We start from the raw sequence: 16,073 nt of genomic DNA, 5'->3' as shown, positions 1-16,073 counted from the left end.
ACCGAACGGTTACCTTTCCATCGTAATCGGTCGGTTGGAAATGTTTCCGAGTCGGTCAGACACATAGGTTCCAACACGGGTTCGGAAAATCCGAATGCAGTTCGGAGCCTTTCCGACTGACATCATAATCGGCCCATTAGTGTGACATGTAAGACAAGGCATGGGTCCCATGTGCTCTGTGGCACAGGACTCAGTTTATGTGTTACTAAAGTGATAGTTCATGCTAGACTGTTGCTTTTGGAGCAGAACCAAAGCTGTTCTGTATATGGCTGTTCCCTCTCTTTAATGGCATAATGGCCAAAAATTATGGACCAGAAAGTGGGCAAAGTAATTGCAATTGGCAGAGACATTTTGCAAATATTCCACCCTCCTCATTTGTGTTTTCCTTGCTGCAATGCCCAAAGTGCGACAGATTTGCCAAGACATGGGTCCCATACTCATTTTGCCACAGTCCTTAGCAATATCGTAACGATGAGACATAACAAGCCCGGAAACACTCTCAGGGTGCTTACGTTCCTTCAGAGGGTTCTTGCTCTCGCAGTACAGGCTAGTCTGTTCCTAATGGAGCAAGAATAATTCAGAATTGTAAATATTACTGTTTCCTGTCCAAAATGCCATACTGGAAGAACAACAATGGACTGGAATGTTTTCTGAGTAATTGCGGTGGCTGAAACATTTTGCAAGTATTTCATCGATTACATTTGTGTCTACCTTCTTTTTTACATCAGCTAACGATCTTCAGTAGATTGGAGTGGCGGGATCAACTTTAATGGCAGCAGAAGGTACCTGCAGGTAAAAATGGGCATGTTTTTTTCCCTCAACATTGTTTATGTCACATATTTGCGCATCAATACATATTCCAGTTTTTGAAGATCATCCTAGCCTTTGGGAATCCTTGTAGATTGTGATAAGACAAAGTATGGCTGTCACAACATAGGTTCCTTTTTGTTGTACAAAGAAAGTGATCGGAGCTGATATTTGCAAAAAATATGTTAGTATCGTCCACGGGCCAGTCTTTATGTAAACTGGAAAGATTATATTGCACAAAAATGGGTGGTAGGTGTGGAGCCTTTTTGACTGTTTTCCCTGGAGCTTTCTTCTTAGACTGACGAATGAAAAACAGGTACAACCCTTTACCACCTGACCCTCAAGGTAGCAATGCAAAGCGGTCCAAGTATAGGGTGGTGCGGCGTTAGAGGCTCAGAATTCAGTGCAAATAATAGCAAGCAACCATTATAAATGATCTGCCGGTGCTTTATCTTTCAAAAAGAGAAAGAACTGTAATCATAACATACCGCCAAACACTGCACCAAAATATACACACGAATACATGCGTAAACAACCACTATACTAAAGTAGAGGAAGCAAGCTTATTAGTAGATTAAAAAAGTTACTTAAATAATGCTTCCCCTGATTTTATATTGTTAGGAGTGCCTGCCCATGAGCGACGCAGTTTGGGAAACATTCAGAACGACGTGGCCAGAGCCACGCGTTCCGGAAGCCCACAAGCGTAACCACCCTTGCCCGAACAAAGCCTTTGCCTAAACCACGCTTATGCGTGGTTGAGGCAATTGCGCTCTGATGTTTGGGATGGGCGGGGACTAGGAACAGGAGCGTCGGAACGGGAAGAGGACACGGACAGGTAAGTGGTGCTGGGGCCGGGTCTTAGGGTCGCTTTCTGGGGCAGCAGGGTACGGTGGCAAGTTTTTAGGGCTTACGGAGTGGGAGGGGTCAGGGAGCTTTTAAGGAGGGGGCAAGTTTTTAGGGCTTAGGGCAGGAGGATATGGTTAGGGTAGCTTTAAGGGCTGGGTTTGGGGAGTATTTAAGGAATGGGGTGTTTTTAGGGCTCAGGGCGGGGGGCCAGGAAGGGGGTTTGCAATTTTAGGCTTAGGGTGGTAAGAGGTAGGGGGTTTGTAATTTAGGGTTTGTGGGGCAAGTAGGGGTATGTAATTTAGGGTTTAGGGTGGGGGGCAGGTAGAGGGTTTGTTATTTAGGGCTTAGGGCGGGGGAGGAAGGGTCAGAGTAGTGGCAAAAAATTAGCAGCGCATACACCCTTCCCATTCATGCCTTTACCACGAAATTGCATGGTAAATGCATGCGTGGTAAGGGAATGCGTGGTTAAGTCACATTCATGGTTTGGGCAGCGTGGTAGAGGCATGCATGGTTCAGCCTGGCATACCTCTATCACCCAACCACGCAGTTTCACCAAAAACCCTGCTGAGTTGACATGGCCAGTCTAGGCACTGGAAAACTGCAGCTGTGATGTGGCAAGGTTAACATGAGTCCGGATCACACTTCGGCTCAGTTCTAGGGAGATACATGCTTCAATGGATGGTACAGTCACTGAACCTGACAGAAAAGTAGCCAGGCAATTGTGTGCCCAAGAACAAAGGCAAGTAAAGGTTCTCATGAGCTGGGATTGGCCACACATGCTTTTACGATTTTCTACCATCCATCTGCACAGGAAGGGCCACCATTAGATTTCCCAAGGTCCATCTGCAGAGGAAGTGATATCACTGGATTTTCCATTATTTATCTGCAGAGGAAGTGACACCACTCCTCCTCGCATCGCAGGACATAATGGCAGCGACACCGCCATTTTTTATTGCTATTCCTACTGCATTGCCTACATACAAAATGATTGTACTCCCAAATCCTGCTTTTTTTAAATTTACATATGACAAGTTTTAAAAAGAATGATCCTCTTACATTCATTTGAAAACCTAAAGGTCTTTTGTATCCGTCATTGGATGCTGTATGAAGTGTTGCAATCTCAAGAAAACGTATGTTTCTAATTGGCTGGTTGCAAAATTGATCAACTTTATATCCATCCAGTAATAAGCTTTTTATTTTAAAAAACTTGACCGACCTCGAGAAGTTCACAAAGTTGATATATATATATATATATATATATATATATATATATATTTTTTTTTTTTTTTGTGGGTTGACAGTCTGCAAAGAGTAGTTGCTGTAGGAGAAAAAGGTTCAAAACATTTGTATTGATATTTATTTTCTGTCTCTATTTTTTTATACAGCCTGAATGGCTTGCATAGCTGAATTCAGTCAAGTGCTTCTAAACACAATGAATGTATGTAATGAATAAATGAGAACGAGGTATATTGCAGAGAAATTTATAATATAACTCTTCAAATTGAGTATGGCATAGATGTAGCATACACGGTTCACATTTATTTGATAGCCTGGCATGGAACTAAGCAAACAGAGGGTTACACTTCTTGGGGGACTATTCAGCCATGTGAATCTTTTGGTGAAAAAAATTGATTTGCAGGAAATGTTCCTCTCCGCATAAGCTGCATGTGGGTCCCCAAGCAAGATATGAAATGTGTACAATTTTACTTTCAAAATAACAATTTCACACAGCCATAGTTTCCGTCAATTATGAGATATCCGCACACTTTTTATAAGTGTGTGCCCACATTGTTAGGAGAGGGAGAGGGTGAAAAGCGAATGGCAAGAATAAGAGGTCACCAACATTTGCGTAGGTGAAGTTTTCAACCAATGTTGACATTGCAGACATTGTCAGCGTTTATGTTTCTTGGTTATCTATTTTCTACTTATTGAACTAATCTGTAAAGCGCTCTGATACCCTTCTAGGGTCAAGTTCGCGCTATATAAAACTTTATAAATAAATAATGTAACTTGCGGATGCGAAACGCCCCAGCGAAAAGTCACGGTGGATAAACCAACAAGGCATCAGAGAAGCTTAAGGACTCAGAATAGAGTATTGTTACACTGAAAACCACCAGGTTAGAAGTTATAAGACTTCTGCCCTGGGAAGGAATCTCTGTGGTTAGTCCCTGTGTGTCTGATGGCAAACACTTAGCCCAATCAAAGGCAGAGAAATGAATGTGGTTGAGTCTAACAGCGACGAGAGAGAGCATTAGTCCAGTGATCAGGTCACGAGGCAAATGTCCATATCAATTCGAGTCTAGACACCAAGGGCCTGCCCCACCGTGTGTGGTAATGGAGGCCTAGAGGCTCGAGCTGCTAGGGCAAATAGCTGGCATTTTGTTCGTGGTGATGAAGCGCACTTGTGTTATTGTCTTGCAGCCAAACTGGCGCAGGCGTTTTATTGTTTGTTGTAGGCCCGGGAGAGGCTGGGAACAGGGCGTCGCTCGGCGTGCTGCTTTTCACACAGAAAACATAAAACCTAATCCTCAGACACCGTTCCAGACAAACACTCATTTTGTTTACTCATATCCAGCTCTCTACAAGAAAAAGGGGAGAAAATAGCCCGCCTAATCCCAATACTAACATAATATTGATTCACACTCGCAGGCAGTATTTATTGACGTGCATTGCATACAATGGGGGCTATCAATTAGGATCCTGCGTTCAAGGAATGGGGCAATCACATTAGGGGGAGATGGAGCGTACAGTTTATATAGCCCTAATTGTGTGTAATGTAGACCTCTCAAACATTGGGCACGTGAGAGTGAAAGCGAATGTCGTGATAAAAAAAACTAAAATGCGCCCAGCCAGATTTACTGGAAAGCTCATTACAGCTGCTGAATGTTTATCTGCCGAGCGGCATCGTTATCATGTAAATTTCTTCCACGATGAGCCATATTTAACTTCATGCACATTCAAATAAATATAAAAACAGTGGGGGTTGCAACTGCAGAGAATATTCTGGGGGCTTCCAACATTGCCTGGTGGTCCAATTTGTCTTTTCAATGCAAGATGCATGTAATTGTCTTTGTCAAGTTATGCTCTGGAGGCCCTGTTGGTGAGTCTGACTTTTATAGATCAAAGCAAGTTGTCATGCACTAGTCTGTGCAGTGTTATAATGTAAAGTGATGGACCCTTCCCGCACCCTTCAAACCCCCTCGACTCCCCCCACCCGCTACAAAATAGAGCGACAGGCCCAGACACTCCCATATCGCATAGACATTAATAAGCCGTGAGATGAAAAAGGGTCCACCAAATGGTTGGAGGTTCCTGCAGGGGATGCAGGGGTCTAAATGAATCCCCTGGTGTCTGTAGTGGCACTTCCTGGGAACTCTATGTGATCTTACCACGCCTACAATTCTCATGTCTGTCCTCATCGCTCATACTGGGAAGACGGGGAAGGTATGCTTCCATTACCTCCGAAGCTTTTCCGTCCCACTGGCTTATCATCCTGGATAGACGGACAAACAACTTGCCTTTGGCACCAATAAAGTCCCAGAACATCCTTTGCTTTCTACTTAAGCATTACTGTTGTAATTGCTTGCTCTTAATTTTAGTACAACTGGCTCCCAGGTCTGGTGGGAGGGATGCATTGGCTGCTAGCATGAAGACTCGCGATGTGGGTGCAGTATGTGCAGAATTCACAGCTACTACTTTTAATTTTTCTATACTTTTGTTTCTTTATGCGTCATTTTATTTTTCATCATTTTACTGAAATGTACTGTGCTATGGTTTAGAGGTGGTATTTTGCAATGTTCCTTTGGAACGAATCAAATATTTAATTGGCTTTGTTTATTATCATTATTAAACTAAGTAAATAACAAGCATTGGCATAGCCAATAGGTCTCGCCTTTGGGACCTTATAAGTGTTTTGCCAGACATATTGGCTTTGCTAATGTGTTTAGGCTATGTTGTAGAGCGGTGTACCTGCTGTGCAGCATGTTGAGAAGTTATAATAAAGTAATAATCATTTTTGTTGCCTTATATGGGTATCCTGTGACTGATGTCACAATAGGTCTCAGACCCATGGCAGACATAATCAAGCCACGCGAGGTCCTGGTTCTCAAGGGAACCAGGATTGCTCAACTTAAAAAAATCACAGTGTTTGTCCCACAAAGTAATATGTCCTTAAGTAATGCTTATAAAAAGCACTCCAAAAACGCCGATTCCAGTTTGTGCTATAAGTGCCAGTGTTTATATTTAAGTGCTGTGGTGAGTTCCACAAATCACCAGCTCAAATTAAGCACTACTATAGAAAAATTAGCAAATTAAGAGAGGCAAATGCCATTAGGGAAAATCTATAACATAGCAGTGAAAGGTGCCGATTTCAGAGCTGGGGAACAAAGTAGGATTTTTGGCATTGGCCCAACATCCTGTGATCCTGAGAAAATCACATGGGGGCATATGTATCAAACAATTTTGCGATTCGCAAACGCTGCGATTCGCAAAAAAACAGTGTTTGTGAATACAAAATCACAAAATGAGATGTATGAGCCATTTTCGCATCGCATTATTAAGGAATCGCTAATTTAGCGATTCCCTAATTTTGCGTAAGCATTTAAGGAATCGCAAATTGCGATTCCTTAAATGCTATGTAACACGCACCCAAGTTGTGCGATTTCTCCTTAAGAAATCGCAAATTACCACCAACTTCAAGTTGGTGGAAATTTGCAATTTCTTTGAAAAATGCACTTTTTGGCATTTTTCAAAGAGCCATGTGGCACTCATACATGCCCTTAGGGCATGTATGTGCGCCATATGTGCACACATGCTAATTTCAGGGGTGCATCAGGGTGTCATCATGACACCCTTGCACCTTTGAAATTATTCTCAATTTGGGATTAGCAAATTGCGATTCGCAATTTGAGAATAACTTCCCATTCATTGCTTTGGGCCTCCTGGCCCATAGGAATGAATGGGAAGGTATTCCTTAATTGCGATTTCGCAATTTGCTAATCGCAATTAAGGAATATTAAGAATTCTCAAAATATGTGCAAATTTTTAAATACATCCAGTTTTGCAATTCTCAAATAGCGATTCTCAAAAAATCGCTATTTGAGATTCGCAAATGGAGATTTTGATACATATGCCCCTTAGTCTCCACTTTTGTACCAGAAATGAATATGCCCTTAAGTTACGCTCATAAAAACAATTCAAATATTTGTAGGTCCAGTTTGCTGTATAAGTGCCAGTGTTGTTATTTAAATGCTGTGGTGAGTCCTGGAAACCACACGCTCAAAAAAAGCACTGGCAGTTACAAAATCAAAGCAGCATGTTAAACACCCTAAAAAAAAAAGAATATCGCAATCTAAAAATAATAAGTTTTTCACAAGTGCGTTTTACTTGTGCAAGTTACAAAAGCCAAACAGCATGTTGAACACCGCGCACAATAACATCACGGTTTATAAACAATAGCTATGTGACATCACTGGTTTCCAGCAAAAACATCTTTAAAACAAGAAACCAGACAAGTAGACCTCATTATTCTTTGGACATATCTACAGGAAGTATCATCACTGCATTTCCCATCATCCACAACTTTAGGAAGTGACATCACTTCCTACCTTCGATCTTCTTCGGGCAACTACTCAGGGCATCCCATGTCTTGGAATCCCCCGCTAAGGAAGGGCATAGCCTTTTAGGCCTGTAAAGAGAGGACACATAAGGCATTGCTGTTTGGGTCAGGTAGGACAAGGAAGGGCCTCTGGCCAGAACCCCAGTTTCACTATTGTAAACAATAAGATAAGATATAAGCCTGTGCCTCACTTAGTGTTCTACATGGATGGCCTGGTAACAACTCTCTCTATGGAAGGAAGTGATCCTGTTCCTCCCAGAAAGGAACTTGATAACTGTAGTTCAAGCCCTTGTAATTGAATCTAAATAATGCAACAGCCTGCTTTGCCCTCCCAGACTCCACAGTGACTACAGTCACTTATGGGCATCTTACACAACAAAGCTCTTCTAACGTAGGGCCGGAAAAAATATGATCAGTTCACCACCATCCTGATGTAACTTCAATGCCTTCGCTTGCTGGCCTGCACCATTCTCAAAGCCAGCTGAAGATTTTACAAAATCATCACAGTTCACATCCACGCCTATCTGGCTGACAAGCTCCCCATCTCTGGAAGCACTTGGCACTCCTGCAGCCATGACATCAGAATGGAGACAAAAAACACATAAAAAAGAAAAATACAAGGCACCAGACTTTTTTCATCTATGCACCCAGGTTTTGGAATAATATCCCTATATCCATCAGCGCTGCCTCAAACCTGCTCCAAGTCAGGGGAGAGTTGATGACTCAGCTCTTTAAAGAACACTACAGCACAATCCATTATCAGTCCACAAACCACCTATCCCGTCTATCACTTGTTGACCGTAACCCTGTCTTTCACCATGTACTATACAAATATTGCATACATAATTTTTTTTAAATTGTAACTGGTGTAAACAAAGCTGTGCTCCACAAATAGGCAGCATCCACTGAGAGGTCCCTCTGAAGAGAAATCTCGTGCAGGATTGTCGACTCAATGCCCTGATGATTTCAAGATGAAAGAAGGATACTCAATTATACTTAGTTATCTAAAAAGGAGCAAACTAAACGGCTGGGGCATTTCCAAGTTGTTTATTCGGTTTTCCACGTGTTGGGAGAAGGTGTAACTTAGCAGGTCAGTGTTATCTGGAACAGACAAGCCGGCGTCTAGTTAACTACGTCAAAGTCACACAAAAACACCAATCTCCAAAAAGGTTTTAAATGCGCACAGGGGCCACCTGTTAGGCAAACCCAGCCTCAGCCTTGCACCTTTTCAAACGTTAAGAGCCGATACTGTACTTCATCCCTCAGATATCCAGGAAGGTATGTTGCAATTGCAAGAGAGTGTTTGTTAGCTCTTCAGATGAATTCCTCTAAGTTGTGATGCAGCTGTACAAAGTTTCTTTCCCTTCCCCTCCCATTTAGGACCTGAGACCTGGGAAGAGCCGTCTAATACGTGGTGAGCAGTAACAATGCAGGGGTGCCCCACGTCTTGCCAGAGACAGTGCCTGTTCGCAATTGAGGTTCAAATTCCCTCCTCCTCCTCCACCTCCTCCTCAGCTACACCATGTACGTCATGCAGGAATCTGTGGGATGGGTGTGGGCAGGGCACCGCCGCACTGGAGAGAGCTGGGCATTCTTCCTGGGCTCTGGGATGTGCCCGGGGGTGTGAGGCGCGAGTTACCACCAGAAGACAGTAAAATCTGCCGTGGGCTCTGCAGCAGGAGGCAGAGACTGCAGGAGGCTCGAAACAGAGGTGAGCTGAGGTGCCCTGGGCAGAGCACACCTGCTGCTACTGCATCTGGAGGCAGGCACCTAACATCTCAAGTGTGGAGTGGGAGGGAAGGCGAGACTAAAGACTCAAAGGATCGGGAACGAAGAAACCTAAAATTAAAGGAAGCAGGGGAGGGGGCAGGACATAAATAAGGGAACGATGTAGGGAAGAAAGAGGGACTGATTTGTAGGAAATAATAAACAAGGAGGCACTGCAGCTGCTCGGTCCTGCTGGCAAAATGCAGTGGGATGCGAGGAATGCAGCTGCAGCATCCCACGAGTGGTGCGCTCACGCTGTAAGAAAGACAGGCGTAGCCACAAAAGAAAAAGCGAGCTTTGTAATATGAGCCACAACAGATGGCACCCTGCGCGCCGCTGCTCGCTTCCGACAGCTGTAGGCCGTGGGAGGAAACATTTACTGGGAAAGGTGGGACATGCGTGCCTTCATTTTTGAAAGCCACACGCACGAGTTTGCTGAAAAGCTGAAGTGATTCCAAGAGGCTGCACTATGCTTGACCTAAAAATCAATTTCGAAAACAGAATACCTAGCACTCATTAGTACACTGTTTACGGTTGCACTGAAAATAGATGTGGTAAAAGGAAAAACGTTCTTAAATTACCTGTGTTTATCTCTAAATGTGTGTAACTCCAAATGAACTTGAAGAGAGAGATTTTTCTCTCTTGAATTTGCGTGCAACCAGTGTAATTGTATAGGAAATGCTGAGTCAAAAACCTTACACATTGAAGCCTTGGATTTATCTTAATTTTAGGAACGTTTACAGGCAAGAGAGGGTTGTCTGAATCTTGTTTGTCTGTAAGTATGCCATGCATCATGTTATGTTGTGAGGAGCTTTAGAGTGTGCTTTTTACACGAGGAGTATCTAGGCACTGAAGTAGATGAGTAGGCTGATCATGGTCCTAGTTGAATAGTCAGGTCTTTAGATTCTTGTGGAACTCTAGAAGGGATGGGGAGGTCCAGATGTGGTGTGGAAGATCGTTTAGGATTTGGCGGCGATGTAGGAAAAGCAGTGCCCTCCTGACTTGCTCTTTTGGGTGTTGGGAATTTGCATGAGGTGGAGAGATGCTGAGTGCAGTTTCCTGATAGGTTTGTGGAAGTTGAGGCAGTGGTTGAAGTAGGCAAGTCTGACATTGTGGAGGGCTTTGTATGCGTGGATGAGCAGCTTGAATTGGCTTCATTTCTGGATTGGTAGCCAGTGTGGCTCTCTGAGGTGCGTAATGATGTCTATGTTGCGGGAGATGTTGAGGATGAGTCATGCAGAAGCATTCTGGATGCTCTGGAGTCTTTGTATGAGTTGATTCATGGTGCATTGCCTTAGTCTAGTGTGCTGATGATGATGGCCTGGGTGACAGTGTGTCTGATGAAGAAGCAGGAGGAGGTGACGCTGTTTACTTGTTTGGCCATTGTGAATCTGTCATCTATGATGATGCTGAGGCCATCAAGAGGAGTCTCATGGAGACCTCTTGTTTCAGAAGTCCAGGATTTCAGTTTTATATGTGTTGAGCTTCAGGCAGTCCTTTTTCATCCAGTTTGCTTCGTTAGGCATGTAGGTGTTGAAGTTGGTCCTGGTGGTGTGGTTTTCTGTGAGGCAGAGGATGAGCTGGGTGTCATCTGCATAGAATACAATGTTGATTCTGTGGGATCTTATGACATTGGCGAGTGGTGCATGTAGACGTTGAAGAGGGTAGGGCTCAACAATGATCCTTGAGGGATTCTGTAGATGAGTTTCTTGGGTTCAGAGGTGTAGCGCAGAAGCCTGATTCTCTGGGTCCTGTTGAAGTGAAAGGAGACCGGCCAGCTCAGGGCAGGACCATGTATTCTGGAGTTAAGGAGCCTTATGATGAAGGGGCTGTCAGAGATGGTGTCGAAGGCTTTAGAGAGGTCGAGTAGTATGAGTGTGGCAGTTTCTCCTTTGTCCATGATGGTCCGGATGTCATCAATTGCTGTGATGAGAATGGTTTCCATGCTATGGTTTTTGCGGAATCCAGACTCAGAAATATCTAGTGGGTGGTATTATTCGAGATGGTTGGAGAATTGTTTGCTGAAAGCCTTCTCTATGACTTTGGATGGGAAGGGCAGGAGTGATATGGGTCTGTAGTTGCTGAGCTCTTTTGGGTCTGTCATGGGTTCTTTCAGGAGAGTTCTGATTTCTGAGTGTTCCCAGTTGTCCAAGAAGGTTCCACTTTGAATAACTTTGGATGAAAGTGTTCATAAAAGTGGTGAGGTGGAAGTTGATCAGAGTTCCTCTTTGGTTGAAGAAATGGTAGTTGCAGTGGTCTGTGGGAGCCATGGACTAGATTGTTTTTATGCTTTTGGTGGTGATTTCTGGGGTGAGGGGTTTCCAGTTTGAGACCTGGTGGTCCAGTTTGGTGGTGGTGAGCAGCTGGTTGAGGAGTTCTCGTGTCTTGTGTTGGGGATTGAAGTTGCTGTAGATGTTAAGGATATTGTTGCAGAAGAAATTGGAGAAGTTGTTGCAGAGATCTTGCAAAAGGTCGTTGGAGTTGGTGCCAACTGTGAGGTTGATTTATTGTTTGACGATGTTGAAGAGCTCTTTGCAGTTGTTGGAGCTGTTTTGCAGTCTGAGAGCTAAAACTGTTTTTCACACCACGTTGAGTTGAATGTGGTATTTCCTGAGTGCGGACTTGTAAGTGTTTCTTGTGGTGGTGTGCCGGATTGCTCGCCATTATCTCTCCAGCCATTTGCAGAGTCGTTTGGAGTTACTGAGGTCTTCGGTGTACCCATTGGCTTATGCATTGGTTTTTGAGCATATGACATTCTTCAGGGGGATAGGGTGTCTGCGCTGGAAGTGACCCAGTTGCTTAAAGTTTTAATGTCGGCATGCAGGCCACTGATGAGGCTTGGTTGGTGGGCAGTGAGGGTGTTGGTCCAGTCTGTGTCCTTTATTATGTTCCAGCTAAGTCTGAGTTTGCAGGTTGTCTTGGCAGAGGGGGGTTGGGGTGAATCAATGAAGAAGTGGACAATGGGATGGTTTGTCTAGGTGAGCAGAGTAAGGTGGTTGAACTTGACCTTGTTGCTAGCTGTGAAGATCAGGTCAAGGGTGTTTCCTTCATTGTGGGTGGAGCCTTGGACTATCGGAGTGAGTCCTAGGATCTCAAAGAACTCGAGTAGAGTAGTGGAGTTGGGATCTTTCTGGCCGTCGAGAGGAAAGTTGAGGTCGCTGAGTAAAATAATTTTTGTTTGGCCTGAAGGTTGAAGGGAGCGATGAAGTCTGTGAGGAGATTGCTGAAGGTGGCCCATGGTTCTACTGTGGAGCGAGGTGAAGCTCGGAAGCAGCTGATGTGGTGGCGTCTGGTGTTGAGCACATGCATGCAGGCTGGAGGCTGTGTAGTGGCAGCGTTCGGTTGGACCAGGGTCTGTGGCGCTGGGGAAGGTGCAGGCATGGACAGGTGCAGATGGGCTTGCTTTGGTGCGACAGCGGCGCACCTGCTGCTCACACCCAGTGCGCAGATGGGCAGCAGCCACCATTAAGAGGGCCCTGAGAGGTGGGGGTGTGGGGCAGAAGTTGGGGCTAGGAAAGGGCAGGGTGCAGGAGGCGGAAGATGACACTAGACAGAGATGCAGGTAAGGAGTGAGGGGAGGCAGGGGGCAGAAAAGCACAGTAGTAACAAGCTAGAAGAAAAAGCAGCCACAAGAAAAACTGCTCAAAAGAGGCACAAAGAGAGATTGTGGAGAGTGGAAAACAGGCACTAAGAGGCTCAAAGAGAGAGAGTGGAAAGTGGAAAATGGGCACAGAGAGAGAAAAGAACAGAGAGAAGGGCGAGAGAAATGAGCCCAAGAACAAGGCAGGGACTCGAGGACGCAAGGCAGGTTCCGAAAGGGAGTTAGACTGGTTGGAGGATCAGTTCAGGTAAGTGGGAACTGTGGTCTCCACACATGCTCAATGGGGCTGCACAGTGGCTGCCATTAAGAAGGTCCTGGAATGGAGGGACGTCATGGGGCAGAGGGCAGGGCTAGGAATGGGCAGGGCACAGGAGGCATGAGAATGCACGTGAAGAGGGTGCTGATAAGGATTGGGGAGGTGTGGAGATGGAAAAGCATGGGAGAGGGGAGGTAGTAATGGACTTGAAGAAAAAGCTGGCACATGAAAAACGCAGCAAAAAGAGGCACAAAGAGAGAGAGTGGAGAGTGGGAAATGGGCACAAAGAGAGAGAAAAGGACAAAGAGAAGGCCAAGAGGAAGCAGCAAAGAGCGAGAGAGAACAGGAGGCAGGGCCTCAAAGCAGCAAGACCAAGTCTGAAAGGGCCTTAGGCTGGTCAGAAGATCGGTCCAGAAAGTGGTAGCTGGGGCCTGGGCACCTGCTCAATGGGGTTGTGCATCAGCCACCATTAAGTTGGTCCTGGGATGGGAGACTTCAGAGGGTGCAGAGGGCAGGGCTAGGGAATGGTGGGGCATAGTAGGCGTGAGAAGGCATGTGACAGAGGTGCAGGTAAGGAGCAGGGGATGCGTGGAGGTGGAAAAGCACAATAGAGGGGAGGGAGAAATGAGCTCGAAGAAAAAGTAGGCACAAGAAAAGTACAGGAAAAAGAGGCACAAAGAAAGAGAGTGGAGAATGGAAAAATTGAAAAATGGCCTTAAAGCAGCACAAAGAGAGAGAGAAAATGACAGAGAGAAGGGCGAGAGGAAGCAGTAGAGAGCAAGAGAGAAGAAGGAGCACAAGAAAGAGGCAAAGCCTCAAGGGACCCAGGCCGGGTCTGAAAGGGCCTTAGACTGGTTGGAGGACCAATCTAGGTACGTGGGTGCTGGGGCCTGAATTGATCTAGTTAGTTATTCGTTCCCATCTACCCGTTCAACATTTACACAACAGCACTAGCCAGAAAAACAACAAACCAAACCACCTGACTTTTAGATAGTTGATGTTAGACATGGTTTGTTTTTTCTTAATTTTCTGTCTAAAACATCTTCTTAGTCTATGGAATGCAAGATGTGGAGCTCTGACACTTTAACTTCAGCAGATCCAGTGCTAGAAAAAATTTGTCTTTCAGCTGGGATTTATGTAATATCCATGCTGTAGAGTTTTGTGCAAAGGCTACAATTTCAAAGGAAAATGGCCCGACAAAATTATTTATTTATTTATTGCTTTTGTGTAATGTAGACAGACCCAAGGTAAATAGAAGCTGCTTTAAGGGAGAATTCAAAGTCAAAGTACACTTTATTGTTCGATTAATTAAAATCATTACAATATATATTAAGTAAAGTGAATGAATAAAATACATTAACATAATAAAAACTTACTTGACGTATAAGGGAAGGAGGGATCTCAATATTCTATGTTCAATGTCCCGGGTAAAAGTTGAAGTCCTTCTTTGTGCAAATGAGCGAAAGGCAGCTTAACCATGTATGGAAAATTTGGCAATTAATTCAACCTGAGGCAAAGATGGTTCATGCACCAGGGTGGAGAAAGTGCTTTGTGCAAAAAGAAAGACCTGTGCAAGTGGTATCTAAAATACAATAAGTGAGCCGGGGTTGCTAGTTCAGTTCTGTCATTTATGATGAAGGTACATCGCCTGTATCCCTGGTGGAGATCAGAGATCATGGCTGAGTGAGCGGTACAGGCTGATGGGGTTCTTTCTTTAAAGCTTGGTCGACTCCATGGAGATATTTTACGGTTCGGGAAATTAGTTGAGGATCCCCAGAGTTTAAGCAGCACAGATTTAAGGTGGACCTGCAAAGGCAGAAAGTGCGGATTATGTCTTCCTTTAGTTGGCCGCACAGCCTACGGGAGTTTCTCCTTCTGCCCTTAGCCAAGGTGCTGCGGATGCGTTGGTGAGGAGGACGCCAAGGAGATATTTTAGGAAGGTTGCCTTGGTCCTGCTACTAAAGTCCTCACATGGTATAGCTGTGGATTTACTAGTTTATTGCTATTTAGTACCATCCATGCATGGGAGCAGTTCTCAAGAATTGCCCTATCCTCCAAGGATGAAATTAGTTTTAACTTTTTGCTAGTTGTCCTTCGAAATGACTTGAGAGGAAGCATTACGGACCATAGTTGAGATAGTCCAAGTAGGTCAATAGAGTGTTTGAGATATCTTCCATCCGCTGAGTGGGGTTTGTTGATCTCCAGCCATACGTTGTAGTTATGGTGTTTTTTTCTGCTGACTGGAGCCTGTAGCACACAAAGATAAATGCTGCACGTCTAGCTATTGATTGTTTGGCTATTCCAAATTCTAGCTTGATTTGGGAAGATGAGGTATATCTAGGGAGATGGGAAATTTTCCTGTAGAATCTGGTGATCATGTTGTCCAGAGTGTTGAGGCCCTACCTTGCAGGGCTTCACTTCTATACGCCAGAGTTGGGACTATCTTGGCCCTTGCTATTTCTAAAATAGGGTTGTACGATGGCCCGTTCAGGTTCCTAAAAAGCACCTTAAAACCTGCTGCCAAAGCGAGCCCTTTTCTTTTTGTCGAATGTGACTCTGTGATCAATGACTTCTTCGACCTTGGTAGAATCAAGGAACCAGCTAATTTTGTTGCTTGTTCTTCTAAAACAGTTAATGATTTTGGTTTTCTAGTTTTTGATTGCCATGTCATTTCTTATTGAGTAATCATGGGTGGCATTCATAAGGCGCTGCATCGCTACTTTAGTCCGACTGATCAGCACCAAGCCATCAGCATAAAGCAGGTTTGAGAGGAGAATAGTGCCAAGCTTTGGGTCATGAGAGTTTATCGAAGCCAGGGATGAGGAAAGGTCTGCCAGGAGTAGTTGCTAGAATGCAACCATGCTTGAGCCCGTGGGACGTTGGAATGGCCCTGGAGAGGTTAGCCTTGCAACCGAGTTTTACTCCGACCCAGGTGTCCATGTATAGTTTTTCTATTGCTCTTTTAAGCACTAGTGGTGCTCCAAGGAAAGTTTGTTTGATGACACAGTTGAAGGCTGCTTTGTAGTCAATGTAGCATAGATAGACTAGTTGTTTAGCTGTTTTTGAAGCATCAAGTAGAAAGGTCAGTGCCATGATGTTTGTCAGAGTCCCAGTTTTATGTGTGAACCCTGTCTGATTGATCAGGATGGTTGAGTTTGCGTTAGCCCAGTCGAAGAGAC

Source organism: Triturus cristatus, chromosome 3_1 (assembly GCF_964204655.1).
Source record: "Triturus cristatus chromosome 3_1, aTriCri1.1, whole genome shotgun sequence".
NCBI classification, from domain to species: Eukaryota; Metazoa; Chordata; class Amphibia; order Caudata; family Salamandridae; genus Triturus; species Triturus cristatus.
The sequence above is the reverse complement of the archived record's forward strand: the minus strand, read 5'-3'. Positions refer to the sequence as shown.